Raw genomic sequence first — 24,401 nt, forward strand, 5'->3', positions numbered from 1 at the left:
AATAATAGCAGCAATGGTCTTCTAGTTCTCACTCTTGATTCTGAGCTTTTCCCCATGATACTCCATTGCCTTTTCAACATCGTTGCAACCTCCCCCGAGACCACCATACTAAAAGCATAATATCCTTTCCTACAAACATAACACTCCGTCTGGAACTTAAAATCATTGTCCCATCTAAAATCTCCAAATTAAACTTAATCACCCCCAATTTAAAATTGTTTTTCAAATGCACTTTTTTAAAAAAAAAAGATTTATTTTATTTATTTATACAAGAACTGGGGTACAGGCAAGATTCGTGGGAGGGTGAGAGGATTCACCAGAGAGAGTGGGGAACAGAACAGGCAGACTGACAAAATGCACTGCTGAGGGGAGCAGTGGGCACAACAGGAGAGGTCTGCCGTGCCATGTAGTACCCTCACAGGCGGGCCAGGATCGAACCGGCCGTAATCGAACCGGCCAGGATCGAACCGGTGCTGCGGAGGCTGCGGACAGCTTCACAGCGCTGCACTCAACTGCCTGCGCCACCAGGGGAGGCCCTCAAATTCACTTTTGATGTTTATCGGTCAGCCCTGTATTAAGCTGACACAATAATCATCACTGATATAATACATTGCTCCTTGTTGATTGCAGATTATTCAAATCTGAACTAAACTCAGGAAAACCATCTTTTCCATGTTACTAAGTCTCACAATGAAGAATGTATAGTAATTACTTTAAAATTGGTGTAAATATCATCAAAGAAAGTTAGGTGTCCTGGGAGTTATTTACATGTGAACAGATGCCTATGGAAGTTAAATGGAGTGAGGAAATTTCAAAGCATGTTATAGGAAATAAATTAATAAAATGATCACATCTCTAGTTAGGTCTTCTATAAAATAGAACTTTTATATGTTTTTCACAATTCTTATTTTTAGTAGTAGAAGATAGGAGTAAGGTCAAAACAATTATTTCAATCTGGGTGGTTACACAAAAAAAAAATCAACACAAATATATCTAATTTTTTTTAAAAAGATTTATTTATACAAAAACCGGGTATAGGTCAGATGCCTCAGGAGGGTGAGAGGACTCACCAGAGACAGAGTGGGGAACAGAACAGGCAGACTGATGAAACACACTGCTGAGGGAAGCAGCAGGCGAGACAGGAGAGGTCTGTCGCGCCATGTGGGACCCTCGCTGGCTGGCCGGGATTGAACCGGTGCTGCAAAGTGCTGCGGACAGCTTCACAGCGCTGTGCTCAACCACCAGCGCCACCAGGGGAGGCCCAATATATCTAATTTTTGTAGCAACCAAAGAAGACTAAACAGATATACATAGGGCAGAAATAAGTCACAAAAAAATTTAAAATATCCAAAAGTGATTGCTGCATGTACATTGTCAATAAACTGCTATTGAAATTGAAAGGCTGGGAATGGGCGGAGCAACATGGCGGCGAGGAGACGCTGCGAGTAAGATCTCCCATTAAAAAAGTTAATAGGGAGGAAAAGCGGCAGGTCCCAGTGAGAACTGAGACACGGAAGATAAACGGGTGACTCCAGCAAACTGCCCGAAGAAGAAAGTTGCCATAAAAGAGGACGAGAAGGGAGGGAAGCGCAGAACCCTGCTCCCCTCCCCGCCCACAGAGGCGGCACTCTCCGACCGGCAGAGACGAGGGGAAACAACAAACCAAAACGCCCAACAAGAAAAACGGATGCAGCAAGTGGGACTGTGAGTGGAAAGGAACTATTTCAGCCACCACACCCCGTGAACGGGAGCTGAGGCGAACCCTGCAGGATCCGCCGCGGAGGTGAGCTCCAGGTGCCATTAAAGAGAGCCCCGCCCCCAGGAGGAGACCAGCACCAGCACACCAGCCCCAGCCGCTGGTAAGCTTGCGCGAAAGCGGCGCTCGGATTGCAGCTGCCCAGGGCCCTGCGCCTGCGACCTAGGCTTGCGGGGAGACGGCGGAGGCCCTCCCTGAGTGAGCAGGAACAAGGTGCCCAGGCAGGGGAGCGGGATTCAAAAGGCGCCAATCCCGCGCCACTGATCTGGGCTACAGCCCGCGTCCTGGAACTGAGGGCTTTGGAACTGAGACCCGGGGCACGAAATTAGGGGCGTGGGTTCCCCACGACGGTGGGGCACAAGGCAGACACAGCACCCCAAAGCCGTTGAGGTGTACCCTACCATCCCCGCTCTGCTCCCTGTCCCACGGGGTGGAAAATCAGCTCCCCAAGGGCTCTAGGAGAGATCTCTGGTGCCACCTAGCGACTTGACCCCAGCACAGGCTACTGAAGGAGCTAGTGGCCAGCTGGGGAGTTAGCCCACACCGGGCCCCTTCTGAACAAGTAGTCTGAGCCCACAGGGAGAGCGAGCACCCACAGCCGGGGCAGACCAGGCGCGCAGAATAGTGTGCCTGAGACCAGAAGCGCAGGGAGTGTGTCCCACATCACCATTTTAGAACAGGGACATTTCTTCAGTAAAGACTACCTGCAGAAGGCTTCCTCAGGAGCCAGAGGTGAGCGGGGGAAGTTCGCCCACGCCAGACCCCCTCTGGCCTGCAGTCCAAGCCCAGAGGGGAGCAGGAACCCACCGCGGGGCAGACCAGGCGCACAGGGGAGTGTGTCCCCACATCGGCATTTTAGAACAGGGACCTTTCTCCAGTAAAGGCTGCTTGAAACTGACAGATGACTCCTGGAAGAACCAGAGGGGAACAGAGAAGCCCACCCAAGATGCCGGCCAGTCCCAACAACACAGTGTCCCAACGCATACGGCAAATTAGAAAACAGACAGTAGGGAGGAGAAGAACCACACGCAACCTAGCAACTCTCCAGAGAAAAAGCACACCACAAAAAGAAAGCCAGCCCCCAGATTGCAACGACAATAACTTGGAAGAATTTCTGAGCCTTCCAGAAAGAGAATTTAAAATTGCCGTGATTAAAAAACTGACAGAAGTCATAAAGGAAACAATGATAAGGGAAAATAATCAACGATCAGAAGAATGCAATTGAGTCCCTAGAGAGGGAAAACAATGGTCAGAAGAAAGAAATTGAGTCCCTAAAGAGGGAAGTAAAAGAAATGCAGGAGATCAAAGAATTAATGGAAGAACTAAAGAATTCTGGGAAAAGCAATGAAAGCAGAATAGATGAAATGGAAGAACGAATAAGTAATCTTGAAGACACAGAAATAAAAAGAACCAAAACAGAGAAGGAAAGAGAAGTACGAAGGAAAAAGAACGAAGAAAGACTTCGGGAACTATCGGACTCCATGAGGAAAGGAAATATAAGAGTTATAGGAATACCAGAAGGAGAGGAGAGAGATGTAGGAACAGAGAAAATATTCAAAGAGATAATTGAAGAGAACTTCCCAAATGTGAAGAAGGAGCTGAAAATTGATATACAAGAAGCAAGAAGAACACCAAACTTCCACGACGAAAGGAAAAATACAGCAAGACACATAATAGTAAAGCTCCCAAGAATCCAGGACAAGGAAAAATAATGAAGCTGGCAAGAGGGAAGAAACAGATAACATTCAAAGGAAACCAATCAGGCTGACATCAGACTTCTCCGAAGAAACACTACGGGCAAGGAGAGAGTGGAGGGACATAGTCAACAGACTCCAAGAAAACAGATGCCAACCAAGAATACTCTATCCCGCAAAGCTCTCCTTCCTCTTTGAAGAAAGAATATGGACTTCCCAGACAAACAGAAACTCCGGAATTTCATTGCAACTAAACCCCACTCCAAAAATACTACAAGGAGTTCTAAAGCCAGAACCTCAGAGCGACGAATAACAATGAAAGAAGGCCAAAAAAAAAAAAAGTTATTAAAAGAATAAATAAATAAAATCAAAGGAAAGACAAACACAATGGCAAATACAGATGTTAACATATCAATATTAACTCTAAATGTAAATGGACTAAACTCTTCAATAAAAAGACACAGAGTTGCAGCCTGGATTAAGAAACAAAACCCAACCTTTTGCTGTCTCCAGGAAACACATTTAGCTACAAAAGATAAAAATAGGCTCAAAGTTAAAGGATGGAAAACAATCCTACAAGCAAATGGACCAAAAAAGAAAGCAGGAACAGCTATACTTATATCAGATAAAACAGATTCAAACTCAAAAAGATAAAAGAGACCCCAATGGTCACTACATTATGATCAAGGGGACAATACTTCAAGAAGAAATAACACTCATTAACATATACTCACCAAACGAAGGAGCACCAAAATATATCAGACAACTGTTGTCCTCTCTGAAACAGACATCAGAGAAAACACATACGTAGTGGGAGACTTCAACACACCACTATCAACAATGGATAGATCAACAAGACAAAAAATAAGTAAAGAAACCAAAGCTCTAAATAAGGACCTAGAGCAATTGGGCTTAACAGACATCTATAGAACACTAAACCCAAAAAAACGGAGTACACATTTTTCTCAAGCGCACACGGATCATTCTCCAGGATCGATCACATACTGGGGCACAAGACAAACATCAACAGATACACCAAGATTGAAATCATATCAACCATCTTTCTGACCATGAAGGCATCAAACTAGAAATAAACCATAAAAAGAAGGCAAGGAACTTTCCTACCTCATGGAGATTAAAAACCACACTACTGGAAGACCATTGGACTAATGAGGAGATCAAAGAAGAAATTAAAAAATTTTTTGAATTGAACGACAAGGAGGACACCAATATCCTAAATGTATGGGATGCAGCAAAAGCAGTAATAAGAGGAAAATATATAGCAATAGAAGCTCACATCAAGAAACAAGAAAGAACGCAAAGAAACAACCTAATCTCGAAGCTCAAAGATCTAGAAAAAGAACAACAAGAAAACCCCAAAACCAGTAGAAGAAAAGAAATAATAAAAACCAAAGCAGAAATAAATGAAATTGAAACTAAAAAAACAATCCAAAAGATCAATGAAACCAAGAGCTGGTTCTTTGAAAAAATCAATAAAATAGACAAACCCCTAGCCAGGCTCACAAAGGAAAAAAGGGAGAAAGCACAAATAAACAGGATCATCAATGAAAGAGGAGAAATCACAACGGACACAGCAGAAATCAAAAGAATAATCAGTAACTACTATGAACAGTTATATGGAAACAAGTTTAACAATCTAGAGGAGATGGACAAATTCCTACAACTCTACAATCACCCAAAGCTAGATAAAGAAGAAATAGAACACCTAAACAGACCAATTACAATTAGCGAAATTGAAATGGTAATCAAAAACCTCCCCAAAAACAAAAGCCCAGGACCTGATGGATTTACAAATGAATTCTACCAAACATTCAGAGACGAATTAGTGCCTATCCTTCACAAACTCTTCCAAAAATTGAGAAGGAAGGGACAATACCAAACACGTTCTATGAAGCCAACATTACACTAATACCAAAACCGAACAAGGACAACACAAAAAAGGAAAACTACAGGCCAATCTCCCTAATGAACACTGATGCAAAAATCCTCAATAAAATTTTAGCTATCAGAATCCAACAATGTATCCATAAGATAATTCACCACGACCAAGTAGGATTCATTCCAGGGGCACAAGGATGGTTAACATCCGAAAATCAATCAACGTTATCCAACACATCAACAAAAAGAAATATAAAAACCATATGATAATATCAATAGATGCTGAGAAAGCTTTCGACAAAGTGCAACACCCATTCATGATAAAAGCCCTTGAAGTTCTTGGGATACAAGGAACATACCTCAACATCATAAAGGCCATCTATGACAAGCCAACAGCCAGTATCATTCTCAATGGTGAAAAGCTGAAAGCAATTCCATTAAGATCTGGAACAAGACAAGGATGTCCACTCTCACCATTGCTTTTCAATATAATACTGGAAGTCCTAGCCAGGGCAATAAGACAAGAGAAAGACATCCAAGGAATCCAAATAGGAAAAGAAGAAGTCAAACTATCACTATTTGCAGACGATATGATATTATACATAGAGAACCCCAAAAACTCCACAGAAAAGCTAATTCAACTCATCATCAGTTCAGTAAAGTGGCAGGATACAAAATCAACACGCAAAAGTCAGTAGCCTTCCTATACACAAACAATAAATCTGAAGAAGAAGAAATCGAAAAGACCATCCCTTTTGTTATTGAAACAAAAAAAATCAAATATTTGGGAATAAATCTAACAAAAGAGGTAAAGGACCTATACAAAGAAAACTATAAAACACTGTTAAAAGAAATAGAAGAAGACACAAAGAAATGGAGAGACATCCCCTGCTCATGGATTGGAAGAATAAACATTATTAAAATGGCCATCCTTCCAAAAGCAATATACAGATTCAATGCTATTCCAATCAAAATTTCAATGTCATTCTTCAAAGAAATAGAAAAATTATTGATGAAATTCATATGGAATCACAAAAAACCCCGAATAGCCAAAGCTCTCCTGAAAAAAAAGAAGGGAATGGAGGCATCAGACTCCCAGACTTCAAACTATACTACAAAGCCATAATCATCAAAACTGCATGGTATTGGAACAAGAACAGACATACAGACCAATGGAATCGAATAGAAAATCCAGAAATAAACCCACAGATTTATGGTCAACTAATCTTTGACAAAGGAGCAAAGACTATGCATTGGAGCAAAGAAAGTTTGTTCAATAAATGGTGCTGGAAAACTGGGTCGCTACATGCAAAAGAATGAAGCTTGACCACCACCTCACACCATACACAAAAATCAACTCAAAATGGATTAAAGAACTAGACATAAGACCTGAAACCATAAAATATATAGAAGGAAATATAGGCGAAACACTACGTGATTTGCACATCAAAGACATCTTTACAGACACATCACCCAAAGCAGTGATAGTGAAGGCAAAGATAAACAGCTGGGACTATATCAAATTAAAGAGCTTTTGCACAGCAAAAGAGACAATAACAAAACAAAGAGAAACCCCACCAACTGGGAGAACATTTTTGCACCCAACACTAATGATAAAGGACTGATCACAAAATCTGCAAAGAGCTGATGAGACTCAACAACAACAAAGAAAATAATCCAGTCAAAAAATGGGCAGAAGAGCTTAAAAGAAACTTCTCTGAAGAGGAAATGCAAATGGCCAACAGGCATATGAAAAAATGTTCAACATCACTTGTCATCAGGGAAATGCAAATCAAAACTACCATGAGATACCATCTTACACCGGTGAGAATGGCACATATTAAAAAACTAGCAACAACAAATGTTGGCGAGGGTGTGGAGAAAAAGGAACTCTTCTGCACTGTTGGTGGAGTGCAAACTGGTCCAACCACTGTGGAAAGCTGTGTGGAGATTTCTGGACCTACTAAACATAGAGCTTCCATATGACCCAGCAATTCCACTCCTAGGTATTTACCCAAAGGACACAGAAACATCAATTCCAAAGAACACCTGCACCCCTATGTTTATAGCAGCACTGTTTACAATAGCTAAGCTTTGGAAACAACCCAAATGCCCAAAAATAGATGACTGGATCAAGAAGATGTGGTACATATATACCATGGAATATTACTCAGCATTCAAAAAAGATAAACACATGCAATTTGCTGCAACATGGATGGCGCTGGAAGGGATCATGCTCAGCGAAATAAGCCAAAAAGAAAAGAAAAATACCGGATGGTCTCACTCATAGCAGGAATCTAGAAAACTTAAATAATGGACCAGGAAAATGAAAAACTATAAGAAAGTGAAAATCAAAATCAACAAAAAACTATGAACCAGAGACACTTTTAGGGGGGACGGGGGGCGGGAGGGGAGGGATTGGGGTCAGAATGGGGGGCTGCAATTGTATGGGGAATATAACAATAAAATTTATAAAAAAAAAAAAAATAAAAAAAAAAAAAAAAAAATTGAAAGGCTGCTTCACCTTTGGGTAGGAGTTCGTGCACACACTCACATATGGTTGGCGTAGTAGAGGCAGACACCAGAGCCCTTCAGGCACTTTTGAGTTTCACCTAGATTCATGACATCCAGTGTAAGCCCATTTCTCTGCTCCTTTGTCAGAGAACTGAGGTTAGGAAGAAAAAGCCACCCTCTTACACCCTTACTTCAGACCTGCTATTGTCTCTAGTTTACTTTCATACCTTGGCATAGAAAGTGATGTTTAATCCTACACTGTTGGTTAACTTTGAAATGCCCTAATTAAGCATTCACACTTCAGGTGTGGTTAATTAGCATTGGAATGGTCTAATTAGAGTATGCTTTCCTGTTTTGGCTTCAGTTGTCTCACATCAGAGTAACGCAAGAAGGTTTAATAATTTACATATTAGCTTTTGAAAAGTATTTTTAATGGGTGAAATGTGTGGTATTTCAATATATAGATCCTTGTTTTCAAGAGTACAAGGTACCCCTGGAGGTGAAGCCCTCAGAGTGGTCGTCTTCAGCTAGGGTGCTATTTAACTGCAGGTGCTGCCTTTAGCAAAAATTGTGTGGGGTCATTTCCAAAGTTGGCTGAACCTAGCCACTGAAATGTAGTTCATGTACCTCAAGTGAATCCTTCATACAGGCTTCTTGTCAAAGGACTAAAAAGGCAGCGGGGTAGAACTTCATGAATTTACAAGAACAGGCCGTGTTTGTTTGCTACTAAATATTGCATGTTTGGCAGAATTTGGTTTGAGACTTTATTCTAATTGTAAATTACCACCTGGAAGTGAGGCTGCAGAGGAGGCCAGCTCCTGTCAAGGAAGGATTGACATCAGCCTCCCTCCTTTGCATGCCATCCATTTTAAGCAGACTTTGGATTTCACACATCATTCATAGGTTGATGCAAACTTCACCAAAGTAAAATGCACATAATAAGAGTTTAAAAGAGACTATTCATCACTGGCAAAATACCTAACATTTAACAAAAACCTACTAAATTGGCTTGAGTCTGTTTGCGACAAGGTCCCAATTAATTCCAGTGTCTTCTATTTTTATAGCCTCTTAAGTGGTGTCCTCACCTTTAGTTTCTCCATATTTTAACCCAGGATAGTTTAATAATCATCCCTGAATCCTAGCTACTTTTTTTTCAGATATTAAATCCTGATTAATTGGGGTGACCATATTAATTTCTGAGGGCTACTGTGACCAAGTACTGCAAACCGGTGACTTAATAGAAATGTATTCTCTCACAGAGGTGGAGGTTAAAAGACCAAAAACAAAGGTTTGACAGGGCTGCGCTCCCTCAGAAACCTGAGGGAGAGAATCCTCCCTGCTAGTCTTGTGGTCCTTGCGAGCCTTGCCTTGTAGGTGCATCGCTTTAATTTGTGCTTCCGTTGTCTCACAGCCATCTTCCTGCAGTGTCTGTGTGCCTGTTTCTGCACACGGTGTCTCCTCTGTGTGTGTCTCTGTACAAATTTTCCTTTTCGTATAAGACAGTCTATATTGTATTAAGGCTCACCCTAATGACCTCATCTTAACTTGACTATAGCTACAAAGGCCTTATTTCTAAATAAGATTACATTCACAGATTCTCAACCCATATAAATGGTCATATCTGTTGTTCAATACAGGGCATTTATGACGGTAAAAGTGTATATTTATTAACAAGTCTGCTGGGATGATAGGTGTAAGGTGAAACTGTCCCAGGCACATTAGACAATAATCCATAGTCCAACCTGCCCATCTTCCCAGCTTTTATCCCCTGCTGGCCTATATACATTTCCTTAACCTTCAGTCTATGCCTGAGACCACAGCTTGGCAAACTTTTTCTAGAAAGGGCTGGATAGTAAATATTTTAGGCAATGTGGGCCATAGGGCCTCTGTCTTAACTACTGAACACTAAATAATACACAAACCAACGGGCATGGCTCTGTTCTAATAAAATGTTATTTACAAAACCAGGCCCAAGGCGGATTTGGTCTGAGCTTCAGAGTTTGGTAATGATAACCCCAGAGCGTATAAGAGGTAGGGAAAAGAGGATTCCCTGTGAATTCCTGGCAAGATTCCTTATATATTAGTGACATTAATCCTTTCCTTTTGTTATGGGCTACACTGTGTTCTCTCGCAATTCATGCATTGAAGTCCTAGCTTCCAGTACCTCAGAATGAAACTGTGTACGGAGATAGGGCCTTGAGAGTAATTAAAATAAATGAAGTAATATGAATATATCCTAATCCATGATGGTGTATTTATAAGGGAATTAGAATGCAGACAACACAAATATGGAGAGTTAATTTGTGAGGTGAGGTGACCATCTACAAGCCAAAAAGAGAGGCCTCAGATGAAAGCAAACCTGCTGACAACTTGATCTTAGACTTCCAGGTTTTACAACTCTAAGAAAAACATTTCTGTTGTGTGAGCCCCCCAGCCTGTGGTATTTTGGTAGGGTTTTTTTTTTTTTTTCATTTTTAAGTTAAGGTAACTGGTTTACAACATTTTTGTGGTTTAGAGGTATAGGATGTCCCCCCTCCTTCTTTCAGGTATTATTATCACACCACAGCCACCACCAAAACCCCCATGGTCTTCCACCATATTCCACTGAGCTCCCTCCCCCCTTTATTCTGTCTCCCATCCCTCTGTAGCCTAAGTGCAACAGTCAGATTTCTAGGGTGTGTTACTAGTTTGGCTTTCTCTGACCCCTTGTTGTGTTTCTCTGTATTCTACCTGTGACACCATATTTGATGTTCTCTTTCTGACTTATTTCACTTAGCATGATCCCTTGCAGTTCTATCCATTTTGTTGCAAATGGCAAGAGTTTATCTTTTTTTTTTTTTTAAATAACTCAATAGTATTTCATTGTGCATGTACACAATGTTTTCCTGATCCACTTGCCTGTTTTGGGGCATTTATGTTGTTTCCATAACTTAGATATTGTAAATAGTGCTACAGTGAACATGGAAGTGCATATTTCCTGTTGAACTAAAGTTTTTGTATTCTTTGGCTAGAGACCTAGGAGAGGAATTGCTGGAACATATAGTAGGTGTATTTTTAATATTTTGAGAAACTTTCATACTATTTTCCATAGGGGCTGCACCAGTCTATATTCCCACCAACGGTGTAGGAGAAGGTTGACAATCTGTTAGTTTGTTAGCAAACTAATATATTTAGTGATAGAAGGTATAAACAATTACCACATTTTTTTCAAGATTTATTTATTTATTTGTTTATTTATATAAGCACTGGGCACAGTCAGAAGCACGGGAGGGTGAGAGAATTCACCAGAGCCAGAGTGGGTTGCAGAGCAGGCAGAAGGACCGAAGTACACTGCTGAGGGGAGCAGCGGGCGGCAGGAGAGGTCTGCGCGCCATGTGGGACCCTCCTCCGGTGGCCGGGGAGCAGCCGGGGATCAAACCAGCCCTGCAGAAGCTGCAGGCAGCTTCGCAACCCAGCGCTCAACCGCAGCGCTACCGGGGAGGCCCAACAATTACCACATTTTTAACTCATTCATTTATTTTGGGTTCCATAGGCAGTTTTGATTTCTATAGCCATCATAGCTTCTTATTTTCTTATAGTTAGAAAAATGTTTACATGTATGAGTGCTTCAGTATTACTCCATGTTTATTTCTGGTACTTTTATGCTTTCATATTTTGTACATTTAAATTTTGATCTGTTTGCAATTAACCTCTTGTACGAGGTACAAACTGTGGCTACAGCCCCTTCCCCCCACCCCTGATTGCTCTCCGGTTTTCCCAGCATCATTCTTTGAATATTTATTCCTAATAAATGGTTTAGGATGTCTTTCTTTTCAAATTCTAGAGTTCTCTATGAATCATGTCTATTTCTAAAATTCATATTCCATTCTTTCTATTTTTATGGCAATATTACATAGTTTAAATGAAGCATTTTGCTATGTATCTATTAGGGAAGTGCTCCCCACATTGGTTTTCCCGTTTTTTAATTTTAATTTTTATTTTTTTAAAAAGATTTATTTATTTATACAAGCAGTGGGTACAGTCAGAAGCGCGGGAGGGTGAGAGAATTCACCAGAGCCAGAGTGGGGAACAGAACAGGCAGACTGACGAAATACACTGCTGAGGGGAACAGCGGGCTTGGCAGGAGAGGTCTGTCGTGCCATGTGGGACCCTCGCCGATGGCTGGGGATCAAACTGGCTCTGCAGAGGCTGCGGGCAGCTTCACAGTCCAGTGCTCAACTGCTGCGCCACCAGGGGAGGCCCTTCCCATTTTTTAAATTTTTTTCTATACACTTTTTAATTATACTATATAAAATGTCTGCTCCCCACTTCCAAAAATATTCCTGTTGAATCCTCTTCTTGTTTGCACTAGTTTTAAAATGGTTTGTCTTGAACTTTCTAGATATATCCCTTTATCACCTGAAAATAGGGATAATTTTACCTAATCTTTTCTTTCTCTTATTTAATTGCATTGGTGAATTTCTCCCATGAAGTATTAAAGAAAAAGAAAAAAGTGACCACCTTTACCTTTATCCTGAATTTAGCGTAAAAACCTTTATTTAGTATTTCCTCAATGCTTAGCACAGTGTGGTGAGATAGATAAACATTTTCATGTTAAAGACATTATTTAGTCAACATATCTTCCATGAGCACCTACTGTGTACTCGGTGCTATTCAAGGTGTTTGTGATTCATCAAAGAATCAAAAGTTCAAAAACCCCTGCACCTATTGTACTTCTATTCCAGTGGATCTTGAAAGTAGGCTTATTTATTCTTTTCTTCCTAGGCACAATTGAAGGCTGTATTTCCTAAGTCCCTGCTGGTAAGCAGGGGCATTGGCTGAACTACAGGCAATGGAATAGGAACAGAAGGGATATATGTGTCACTTGCATGCAGGATCACTCTCTCTTTGCTCCTTGGGAAGCCAGATAGAGGAGATGCAGTAACAGATTCTCAGGATGCCTGGGGCAAGTAGTCTTACAATGGGAAGGTGCCTGGCTGCTAGATCAGCACTTGGAGTTGGGAAATAAACTTAAATGTGTAGAAATCAATGACTTTTTGGGAATGTATGAAATCAACAATCAATTAAAAATGTAGAGGTAGAAAAGATCTCATTTACAGCAGTGTCAAAAAAGAAAAATGACCTAGGAACACACCTAATGAAAAACGTTCAAGACCATTGTGAAAAAAGAACCTTAGAGCACACTGGAAGGAGGAAAAGGAGAATATGAACAAATAGAAAGATCTACCTTGTACCTGGTTTTAAAAGAAAGGTCTCAAAAATTATCAATTCTCTGTGAAATATGGTGGAATTGCCAACTTGTTCTGATTTGCTTAGGATTTTCCTGGTATTAGCACTGAAAGTCTCACATTTCAGGAAACCCATTGATTCTAGGCAAATTGAAGGATTGTTCTTCTTAACACAAGGGTTTTTATTGTAGCACTCTTCGTAAGACAAAAAGACTTAAATCTTTCAAAAGTCCATTAAATGTGCACTGTTTGAATAAGCATGCTACAGCTATAAAAGAGTGCTCTGCAGCAGGGTAGAAAGATGAGTTGAGAGGGGAGGAATAAGTCTGATAGCTTTACCTTTCTATGGAATGATTTAGAAGACATGTTGCATGAAAGAAAGAGGGAGGGAGAAAGGAAAGAAGGAAGGAAGTTGGGAGTTCTGGAGCAACTGCCTTCGGGATTCAAAGCTGCCCATCGCCCACACCCATCCTTGGTGCACTCTGGATTCCTATTGCTTCTGAGTCCAATATAGCAACTCTAAATGGTCAGCTGATTCAAAAACTTATTTTTTTTTAAGATTTGTTTATTTCTGCATATGAGAACAGGGGTATAAGACAGAGGTGTGGGGGGTGAGAGGATTTACCAGAGACAGAGTGGGTAACAGAACAGGCAGATTGACTGAAATACACTGCTGAGGGGAGCAGCGGGTGAGACAGGAGAGGTCTGCTTCGCCATGTGGGTCAGCTCCCTGGCGGGGTATCGAACTTGTGGGGCAGTGGCTGGTGATAGCTTCATAGTGCTGAGATTTAACCCCTTGCACCACCAGGGAGGCCCCAAAATCTTATTAAGGAAGAATATGTCCCTCAGAATAGGATTATGGTTGTTGGGCTTGGTAGTGTGGCATGACCTGTGCCATTAGTAACTTAATGAAGGATTTGGTAGATGAACTTGTTCTTGTTGACTTCCTGGAAGACAAATTGAAGGGAGAGATGATGGATCTCCAACGCGGCAGCCTTTTCCTTAGAATACCAAAAGTTGTCTCTGGCAAAGACTAATGTAGCTGCAAACTCCAGTCATCACAGCTGGAGCACTTCGCCAAAAAGGGAAAAAGCTGTCTTAATTTGGTCCTGTGTAACATCTTTAAATTCACCACTCCTAATGTTGTAAAATACAGCCCACACTGCAAGTTGCTTGTTGTTTCCCGTCCAGTGTATATCTTGATCTATGTGGCTTGGAAGATAAGTGGCTTTCCTAAAAATTGTGTTATTGGAAGTTGTAGAAATCTAGATTCAGCCCAGTTCTGTTACCTAAAGGGGGGAAGGTAGGGAGTTGACCCATTAAGGTGTCATGATGGGGAACATGGAGACTCTACTGGGTCTATTTGGAGTGGAGTGGAGTGGACGTTTCTGGTGCAGGATCTGCACCCTGTTTTAGGCACTGATACAGATAAGAACCACAGGAAAGTGGTTCGCAAACAGGTCCTCAAACTGAGGGTTACACATCCTGGGCCCCTGGCATATCTGTTAGTCACATCTTGCAATCCAAATGTAAATCTCCAATATTGCACAACTCTTCTAAACCATCATTTTGCGTATGATATGTATCAAAACATGTATAATGCCACACGATATAAAAATAATACATATAGGGCCTCCCCAGTGGTGCAGGGGTTGAGCGCTGGGGTGCGAAGCTGCCCGCAGCCTCTGCAACTCCGGTTCAATTCCCTGCTGCTCCCAGTCCACCGGAGGAGGGTCCCACATGGCGCGCAGACCTCTCCTGCCGCCTGCTACTCCCCTCAGCAGTGTACTTCGGTCCTTCTGCCTGCTCTGCTCCCCGCTCTGGCTCTGGTGAATACTCTCACCCTCCGGCGCTTCTGACTGTACCCAGTGCTTGTATGTATAAATAAATAAATAAATCTTAAAAAAAAAGAAGCAGGAAAAAAACAAAAAAAGAATACATATAAATGATGTAACCAGCTATCTGAGTGATATACCAATTGCAAAACACCAGGTAAACCTGGAGAAGTGCAAAAAAACCAAAAAACAATAAAGGTAGGCAGGCAAGAGGCAAGGTCAGAGGAAAATGTTCACTATACAAATGTTTTGTAAGATAGTGAGTGACATATGAGAATCCATTTGGTTATACTTTAAAAATAAAGCTTTGTTTTATTAACAACTAAACTGACTATGAAATAATGAAAATGACTACAAAATGGGTGAAAGAGGCTGAAATGAAAACTAGACCTTTCAATATACAATATTTTATAATTTTGACTTAGGACCATGTAAATTTAAAAACAATATTGAGTCAAAAAGTAAAAATAAGAGAGTTATAAAAATAAAAAAGTGGGCCTCCCCTGGTGGCACAGCAGTTGAGCGCTGGGCTGTGAAGCTGCCTGCAGCCTCTGCAGCGCCAGTTAGATCCCCGGCCGCCAGTGAGGGTCCCACATGGTGCGCAGACCTCCCCTGCCGCCCGCTGCTCCCCTCAGCAGTGTACTTTGTCAGTCAGCCTGTTCTGCTCCCCTCTCTGGCTCTGGTGAATTCTTTCACCCTCCCGTGCTTCTGACTGTACCCAGTGCTTGTATAAGTAAATAAATAAATCTTTTTAAAAAATAAAAAAAGAAACAGAAACAAATGACCTGTAAATCTAGTCGATGGTATAACCATGGAGCAGTGAATTATTTCAAGCTTGAAATAAAAGTATTTTCACTGCCTTCCCAGTAGGATATATCTGAAAGACAAGACAACATCAAAGACATCTTAGATTTCATTTAGCAGACTTATGTTAGCAATAAAATCTAGATTATTTTGTAATTACACAAATACCTACACACATATTTATGTTACTTGAAGATGATTCATCAATGAACTTGATGAATGTATTTTTGTTGGAATGGTGGGATATAAAATCAAATGAATTGGTTTTAAGAGAAAACTAGAGGAAAGTTAACTATAGTGAACATAGAGATCATTTTTGGAGAAGTTTTGCTGCCCAAGAGAACACAGAAATGGGGCAATAGCTTCTGACGGAGAGAAAATTAGGGAAACGTTTTTATAAGATCATAGAGAATATAATATCACCTGCTGCTATGCTGACCAGAATGATTTGGTAAGGAGAGACAAAGTGACATAGGCTGGGTTGAAAAGACTTTCTGGAAAAATGTTTTTACACAGGTGAGAACCAGGCTAGAAATTGGTCATTTCTACCAGGGGTGGTGCTCCTCTAAGAGGCAACTTCTGCTTGACTTTTGGTTGACCTGGTACTGTAGTCTGTGCACTCTAGTCTGAGGCTCTTTATCCTGGATCTTCTTTCTTCTCTTCCCACAGCTCTGCATTGAGGTCTGAAGCCTCTCCCTGCCTTCTCTTGCTCCATCACATTTTATCCATCACAGACCATTGTCTAGTAGATCTTACGCACTTCAAGACTTGACCTGTGCTTTTTAGAGAAGCCAGATTTTTTTTTAAGTTGTTATTTTTGCGTAGAAGAACTGGAGTGTAGGCCAGAGGTGTGTGTGTGGGGGGTGAGGGCCGTCAGAGCATTTACTAGATACAGAGTGGGGAGCAGATAAGGTGGATCCACTGAAATACACTGCTAGGGGAGCAGCAGGCGAGACAGGAGAGGTCTGCTGCTCTATGTGGGTAGCTCCCTGGCCTGGGATAGAACTCAGGCCCTTGCTGAGATAGCACTGAGACTTAAGACCTGAGTCACCAGGAAGGCCCCTGTAGAAGCCAAATTGACATCCCTATTCTTACTACTGCTTCATGAAATAGCCATTGGGTAAAATTCCCTCCTTAGTTCTTCTATAGAAATTCAACATTTTTGATGCTTTCTTTTCTTTTTAAAAAGGATGTATTTATTTATACAAGTGGGAGTGTGAGAAAAGCCACCAGAGACAGAGCAGGGGGCAGAACAGGCAGATGGACAGTAGTACACTGCCGAGGGGAGCAGCGGGCGAGTCAGGAGAGGTCTGTCACATCATGTGGGAATCTCCCTTGGCGGGAATCGAACCAGTGTCTCAGAGGCTACAGACAGCTTCACAGCGCTGCGCTCAACCCGCTGCGCCACCGGGGAGGCCCTATGCTTTCTTTTCTTTAGATTAGTTTGGTAAATTTTATTTTCCTAGAAAATTATCTACCTTATCCCAAATTTTCAATTTGTGTGGAGTTGAGCAAAATAGCCTCTTATGAGTCTTTTAATTTCCTCACTTATTTCTTTAGCTGCACTGAGGCATTGCATTAAAATAATGGATTTAGAGTATGCCTGAATTATTTAGGCTCTTTCATGTTTAAAGATGCAGAGACTCACTCAGCTAACCCTTATTAATGGAATTTTATTATAAAAATTTGGTCACAACAAAGAAGGGACTAATAGCAACATGTGCTTATAAGCACTGGTAAATAATTGGAAGATAATTTGCAAAAAACAAACCAGTAGTGACAACATTATGTTACTGTCCATTTAGTTTTCTGACGCGATAATGATTCTGCCATTGTTTCACTGTTACTATCAGTCAGCTTGTTATAGTTTGTTTCTTTAAAGATTTATTTATTTATTTATGCATACAAGTAGTGGGGTACAGGCCAGAGGTGTGGGGGATGAGAGGATTCACCAGAGACAGAGTGGAGAACAGAACAGGCAGATTGACTGAAATACACTGCCGAGGGGAACAGTGGGCGAGCCAGAAGAGGTCTGCTGCACCATGTGGGTAGCTCCCTGGCTGGGGATTGAACTTGTGCTGCAGTGGCTGCGAATAGCTTCACAGGTTGCGTCTTAACCCCGTGTACCTCCAGGGAGGCCCCAACTTGTTACCGTTTGGAGTGATACTTTGTTGAGCTCCAATATTCACCACTTATGATGGGGACTAATATTGGATGGAATCTGTGATTTGTCACCCTCGATGACATTTGGATTTTACTCACCTATGTTGATTTTCTTCACCTTTTCCCTACCTCTTATACATTCTTCCCCTTCCATTGAGTCCATAGTGTTTAGTAAGGTATTTATTTGTCCCAGGGAAGGGAGGACACAAAAGATCTCAGGAAAAAAAGAACAAATTGAGTTTCCAAAAAGGATTTTTTTAAAAAAAAATTGAAGTAATGTTGCATTTTAAAACATTATATAATTGTAGATGTGTATCATTGAGAATCAACATGTGTATGTACTGCATTAAATTCACCTGTAATGATAACATGTGGGGTTTAAAAGGCACAGACTCTTCATGTTTGAGACTGAGTTTTTTTGAGAGAGAAAAAGAGGATTTTGTTGATTTATTTTCCTTTTTTTACATGCAGGATTTTTTTAGACTTTTTTTGCATAGAAGAATTGGGGTGTACACCAGAGGTACAGGGTGATGAGAAGACTAACAAGAGACAGAATGGGGGACAGAACAGTTTACTGAAACACACTGCTGAGGGGAACAGCAGGTGATACAGGAGAGGTCTGCTGTGCCATTTGTGGGTCAGCTCCCTGGCTGGAGATGGGAGGCCCCTATATCCCGAATCTTCCTACATCCAGAATCTTGGCATCATAACAAAAGCCAAGGATCTAGGATGACCTAACATTATGTTAGCATCACCACTAAAAGCAAAGATGAAGAGCTGGACTCCTTTAATCTCAGAAAGAGGTCTGGGATCAATTGAAGGGAATTAGAGTGATGGGTGTAAATATTTTCAGGGGAAGATAGCATGAGGCAGATCTGGCATTTGCAGAGTCTATCTTCCCCCTGAGAGGGGACTGTCTTCTGTATGAGAGGCAAGAAACAGGGCCCATACAAAGGAGCATCTCAGAGGTTCTCCAATCTCTGTTCTTCAATTAATAGCACATCTAGTTCCTGTCCCCATCATCACATACCTACAGCAGCTAGTTAAGCATTTAATCAACCCCAAGAGGTCATCCTCCCTTGTAATGATCCAGGGCAGTTTAGCTAGTGGACCTGAGAACACCAGAGGAGGTTTCTCTCATGTGTTTTGGGAGGGAAACAGGACTACACTTTCCTCAAACGACCAGCAAAGTGGGGAAACTCTGTAACAAATGAGAACAAGACTGAATTTGGGGGCCTCCCCTGGTGGCACAGTGGTTGAGCACTGGGTTGTGAAGCTGCCTGCAGCCTGTGCAGTGCCGGTTTGATCCCCGGCCACTGGGCGAGGGTCCCGCATGGCGCGCAGACCTCTTCTGCAGCCCGCTGCTCCCCTCAGCAGTGTACTTTGTCAGTCTGCCTGCTCTGCTCCCTGCTCTGGCTCTGGTGAATTCTCTCACCCTCCCGCACTTCTGACTGTACCCTGTGCTTGTATACATGAAAGTAAAAAAGTTAAAAAAAAAAAAAGGCAGAACAACTTCCTGTGACCCTTAGCACAATACTCATGTCTCCAGACCCTCAGTTCCCTTAAATATAATATATAATGTATAACGTATATAATTACACTTACCTCCAATTTTTGGTGGTATTTATAATGTGCCTTTGTCCAGGCACAATGAAAGGAGCATACCAGCCAGCTTTTTTTTTTTTTTTTTAACTTACTGACGCTTCTTTGCTGCTTGTGTCTAATTGGCTAGAAATACTTTACTTTTAAAAATAATTTATAATAAATATTAGAATTTGTACTTTTTATACATAGATGATTTTAATTGTTCAAGTCACAAAATCTGGCAGTGACTAGTTTCTTGTGAAGAAGACACTGCTGCTGGTAAAGCATAATTTTCAACTGTGTTACATGTTTTTTTGTGAATTGCTCCCCGTCCCCCATGGAATTTATACTGGGTGGTTCAGTATGTGAAATCAGAAATACTGATAAAACTTTCATAATATAAATGTTTTCTTAGAGATATACAAGGCATGCCAAAGTGTTTCATTAAAATATATAAAGTTTCCACACGCGAGAGAATTTGTAACAGCAAAAAAAAAAAAGGCATTCTCTTTTCCATGAATTCCATTAAAAGAACACAAAAAAAATCTACAACCCCATGGACTGTCTTATCCCAGGCACTCATTGCCACAGGCTGTTAAATGGTGTACTTTCTTCAACTTTTCACACACAGGGAATTTAATTTAATTTTATAATTTTAATTTTTTTGAGACTAAGGATTTTATTTATTTTTTGCATAGAAGAGCTAGGGTGTAGGCCAGAGATGCGGGGTAGGGGGTGAGAGGATTTCACCAGAGACAGTGGGGAGCAGAACAGGTGGATTCACTGAAATACACTGCTGAGGGGAGCAGCAGGCGAGACTGGAGAGGTCTGCTGTGCCATGTGGGTTAGCTCCCTGGCCAGGGATCGAACTCATGCCTCAGTGGCTGGCGATAGTTTGAGAGCACAGATACTTAACCCCTGCACCACCAGGGGGACCCTCATAGTATATTCTTAATTGCCAGTGGGTACTTCTTAAAAAATAATGGATATAAACATTATATTGTATCACAGGCACAGTCTTAGGTCCACTTGAATTCTTTTTTTCTTAAGCTACCTAAAATAAAGTTATGATTCTTGAATATCCGATCAACTTAATTCTTCGGGTGAGGGGATGAACAAATGGGAATAATGCAAGTGACTACTGATAGCATGTGATTGTCTGATCACAGAGATCTGTGTGTCTGTTTGTTCTGATGACCCCAAGGAGAAAAAGACAAGTGATCTCAGGGCCAAAAGAGAAAAGAAAATCAAAGTGAGGAAGTATGGGGAAAGTAATACAAAGACAAAGAAGTAAAAAGAGAAAGGGCAAGGCTGTAGCCAATAGGGAGGAAATAATAGGGGGTGTAGCTAGATGGCTACCTGGCTAGCAGAAGAAAGGGAGTGGAGTGATGTGAAATTATGACTTGAATACTCCCTTTCATTGATGCAGTGCTTTGTTGTTATTACAGTAACTAAGGCAAAGAGAAGGGCTGTCGTCTCATTTTACAGACGAGGCAACTAAGGTTATAGAAAGTCACATATAGAAGTCAGCATGCACAATGCTGGAGTTGGGGACTGAAAGTGGGAGCAATGATACCCTAGATCAGTACTCTGGGGGAAAAGTGCCCCCATCTTACATAGTATAGTATAAACCATCTTGTCCAGTGGCATTCAGAATGTTTGCAATGAAACCCAAAGGTGAGACTTGTTAGTCTGCACACATTAAAAGAAAAAAAAAAACTGTATCTGTACATCTTGGAAAAGTTCAGAATAAGAAAAATTGCTATAAATGTACAATATTTCCAAGACCTTCTTTTACTGCAATGGGACAAATGGCTCACCTTGACACGTTCTGGGGAGCAGTGGAATGTTCTTTGTGTGTTCTAAGATAGAGCATGTGAATTTTATTTTATTTTATTTATTTATTTGTAAAAAGATTTATTTATTTATTTATAAAAGCACTGGGCACAGTCAGAAGCACGGGAGGGTGAGAGAATTCACCAGAGCCAGAGCGGGGAACAGAACAGGCAGAATAACGAAGTACACTGCTGAGGGGAGCAGTGGGCGGCAGGAGAGGTCTGCGCGCCATGTGGTACCCTCACCGGTGGCTGGGGATCGAACCTGCGCTGCAGAGGCTGCAGGCAGCTTCACAGCCCAGAGCTCAACCTCTGTGCCACCAGGGGAGGCCTGAGCATGTGAATATTAATTGTAAGAGCGCTTATGCAAAAAGCAGAAAGGTGATGGGTGCTGTTTTGTCTTCATTCTCACTGAGGAAGCAAAGAACTTTATGTGACCAAATTTAATTGCATGTGCTACTATATGACTTGTTTTCTATATGGCTTGGTGCTTGAAAGTTCCCAGAGGCATCAGAAAGTTTGATGTTTCTGGTGAAAAGCATTAAGTTGACCATGAAATTGTAGGCAAAAAGAAGTAGTATTTCAGAAATCAAACAGCCTAACATTCTTTTTTTTTTTTTAAGATTTATTTATTTATAATTTGTACAAGCACTGGGTACAGTCAGTAGCGCGGATGAGAGAATTCACCAGAGCCAGAGCGGGGAACAGAACAGGCAGACCAACAAAATACACTGCTGAGGAGAGCAGTGGGCGCGGTAGGAGAGGTCTGCGCGCCATGCGGGACCCTCGCTGGTGGCGGGGACCGAACTGGTGCTGCAGAGGCTAAGGGCAGCTTCACAGCACAGCGCTCAACCGCTGTGCCACCTGGGCGGCCCCAGCCTAACATTCATCCCCTACCAAACAATGTTGTTGAAAATAGTCTGGGCAAATTCTTTCATATCTTTCCTATCCATTGAAAATAAATCCAACACTATTAATTTGGAGCTGAGTTCAAGAGATAAAAATACTAAATACTAGATATACCCTATTTCCAGTTTAGTTATAATGAAACCACTGACCAGAGAGTCTGGACTTTGAGAGCATTCAGTGGTAACCGAGAAAAGACTTGCTGTCGAAGTCTTTTGGCTTCACTATCTAACATAAGGATTCTCCAGTATTGTCTCTTCCATTAATAAGCTTAAGGAAAACAAGACAGAGAGGAAAATCACCCATGTTCTTGGATTCATATATTTACTGAATGGCTCTGGGAAAGTTGTGAATGGAGATAGGAATATCCCCTGTGGCACAGCATTGTTGTGAGGACTGATTGAAACATTAGTAAAATGCTTACTGGCTAAAGTGCCTAGACAATAGGAAACCTCCCATCAGCCTTCATCTTTACTGGGGTCCATCACTCTAAATATGTTTATTTTGGGATTGAAATGATCTGCCTCCACTTAAGATCTCCATAGTATTCTCTGAAATGAAAAAAAAAAAAAGCACTATTCCTACTTTTCTGCTATATAAAAGGAATGGGAAATGAAAGCTGAACCAGTAATTAATTTCAGATTAAAATGTGTTGTGTACTCCCAGGTTGAAATGGCCTCTGATGTCTTAGAAATGTTGATGTCAGAGGCCAGTTCAGCCTGGGACCACTCAAAGAACACCGTGGGATCCATTGTGAGCTAAAGTGGGTGTCTAAGTAGCTACAAGAGGGATAAACAGCTGTGGTCTACCATTGACTCGAAGCTGGGAATGATTTTGTTGGTAGTATGGCTGCAGTACAGCCAAATATCTGTGGGAGAACTTGGGACTGTCTTTTTTCATATAGACGCTCGTTGATCCACCCAAAGAAGCATGGCATATTTTGGCCTAGATTTCAGAAGATTCTGGAATGAATACTCGGCAGAATCATTATTCTTGTCATTTAGCTTAGATTTTTTGTTGGATTTTGGTGAAATTTGGCTCATTGGTTTACTGGATGCATTAAATCAAGGCCCTGCGCTCCAGAATTCATATGCTACAAATAGGTAATTTATCTTCTTTGGAAGCAAAAGTGCATTAGTTATATGACACTAACAGTCTTTTTTAAAAATGGAACCAGTTTGATAAATTTTTCATCCATCTGAGAGCTCAGATTTCTATTTGAATTCAATTCCAAGTTGTCTAGATACCAGCAACTTAACTTAATCCTACTACTTTCTGAAATTCTTGTTGCCGAGGTCAAAAGAACATAGAAAAGTAGCTGTTATGAAAAGTCTAAAAAAATGCAACATTATCTTTATCCTTGGAGTAAGATTCTGTATTTATCTGAAGACCCATATTATCAAATCACTGAGAAAAGACGTTTAAGAAACTTGCCGCAATTTTGTTTCCTTTATTTGCATTTCTGCTCCAGCCGCTATCCCCTGCCCTGATTAAATTTACCTTCCTATTCTGATGGATGCAAAAGAAATTGTGTGTGTGTGTGTGTGTGTGTATATATATGTGTATATACACATATATATACACACACACATATATATATAAATAATATATATATATTATATACATACACATATAATATTATGATTTATATGTGTGTATGTATGTATAAATTGACAGGTCTTTTTCTCTACACATTTCTTTCCCTAACTTCCAATGATTTCCCTCCACTTACATCTAAAGTGAGGTTTCACAGATAACTAAAAAGCTACTTGCTATCTTTAGACATACTCTCATGCAGCTTTGCTTTTTGGTTTGCATGAAAAAAACAAACGAGTAACTCAGATTGTGTGATATATCACTGTAGAGAAAATAGTCTATTAATTCTACTGGGTTTTAGGGGAACATTTTCTTTTTTAAAGATTTATTTAAATATCTTCTATGGAGACTTTTTCAAATTAAAAATAGTAATGGCATACCATTATTTTACGTTCTTGATTTTTTTTTTTTTTTGCATTATAGGATTTCTCCCTTCAGGTGTGGTCACCATAGCTCCACCACCAGAGCACCCCTAGTCCTCCACCATAGTCCATTGTGCTCTCCTACACTCTCGCCCCCACCTTTTCCTCCCCTCCCCCTGTTCCTCTACCTCTCCCTTCCCTCCAGTATGCCTCAGGTCAGCTTTC

The 24,401-nt window shown here is 41.0% G+C and overlaps 1 pseudogene; it reads left to right on the forward strand.

The window, feature by feature from the left end:
* The window catches only part of LOC119245724 (L-lactate dehydrogenase A chain-like), a 128,809-nt pseudogene extending 105,829 nt beyond the window's left edge, over positions 1 to 22,980 (forward strand).
* Positions 22,981 to 24,401: the final 1,421 nt, after the last annotated feature.

The sequence above is a fragment of the Talpa occidentalis genome, unplaced genomic scaffold, assembly GCF_014898055.3.
Source record: "Talpa occidentalis isolate TD23 unplaced genomic scaffold, MPIMG_talOcc4v2.1 talOcc4.15, whole genome shotgun sequence".
In the NCBI taxonomy this organism is placed as follows: Eukaryota; Metazoa; Chordata; class Mammalia; order Eulipotyphla; family Talpidae; genus Talpa; species Talpa occidentalis.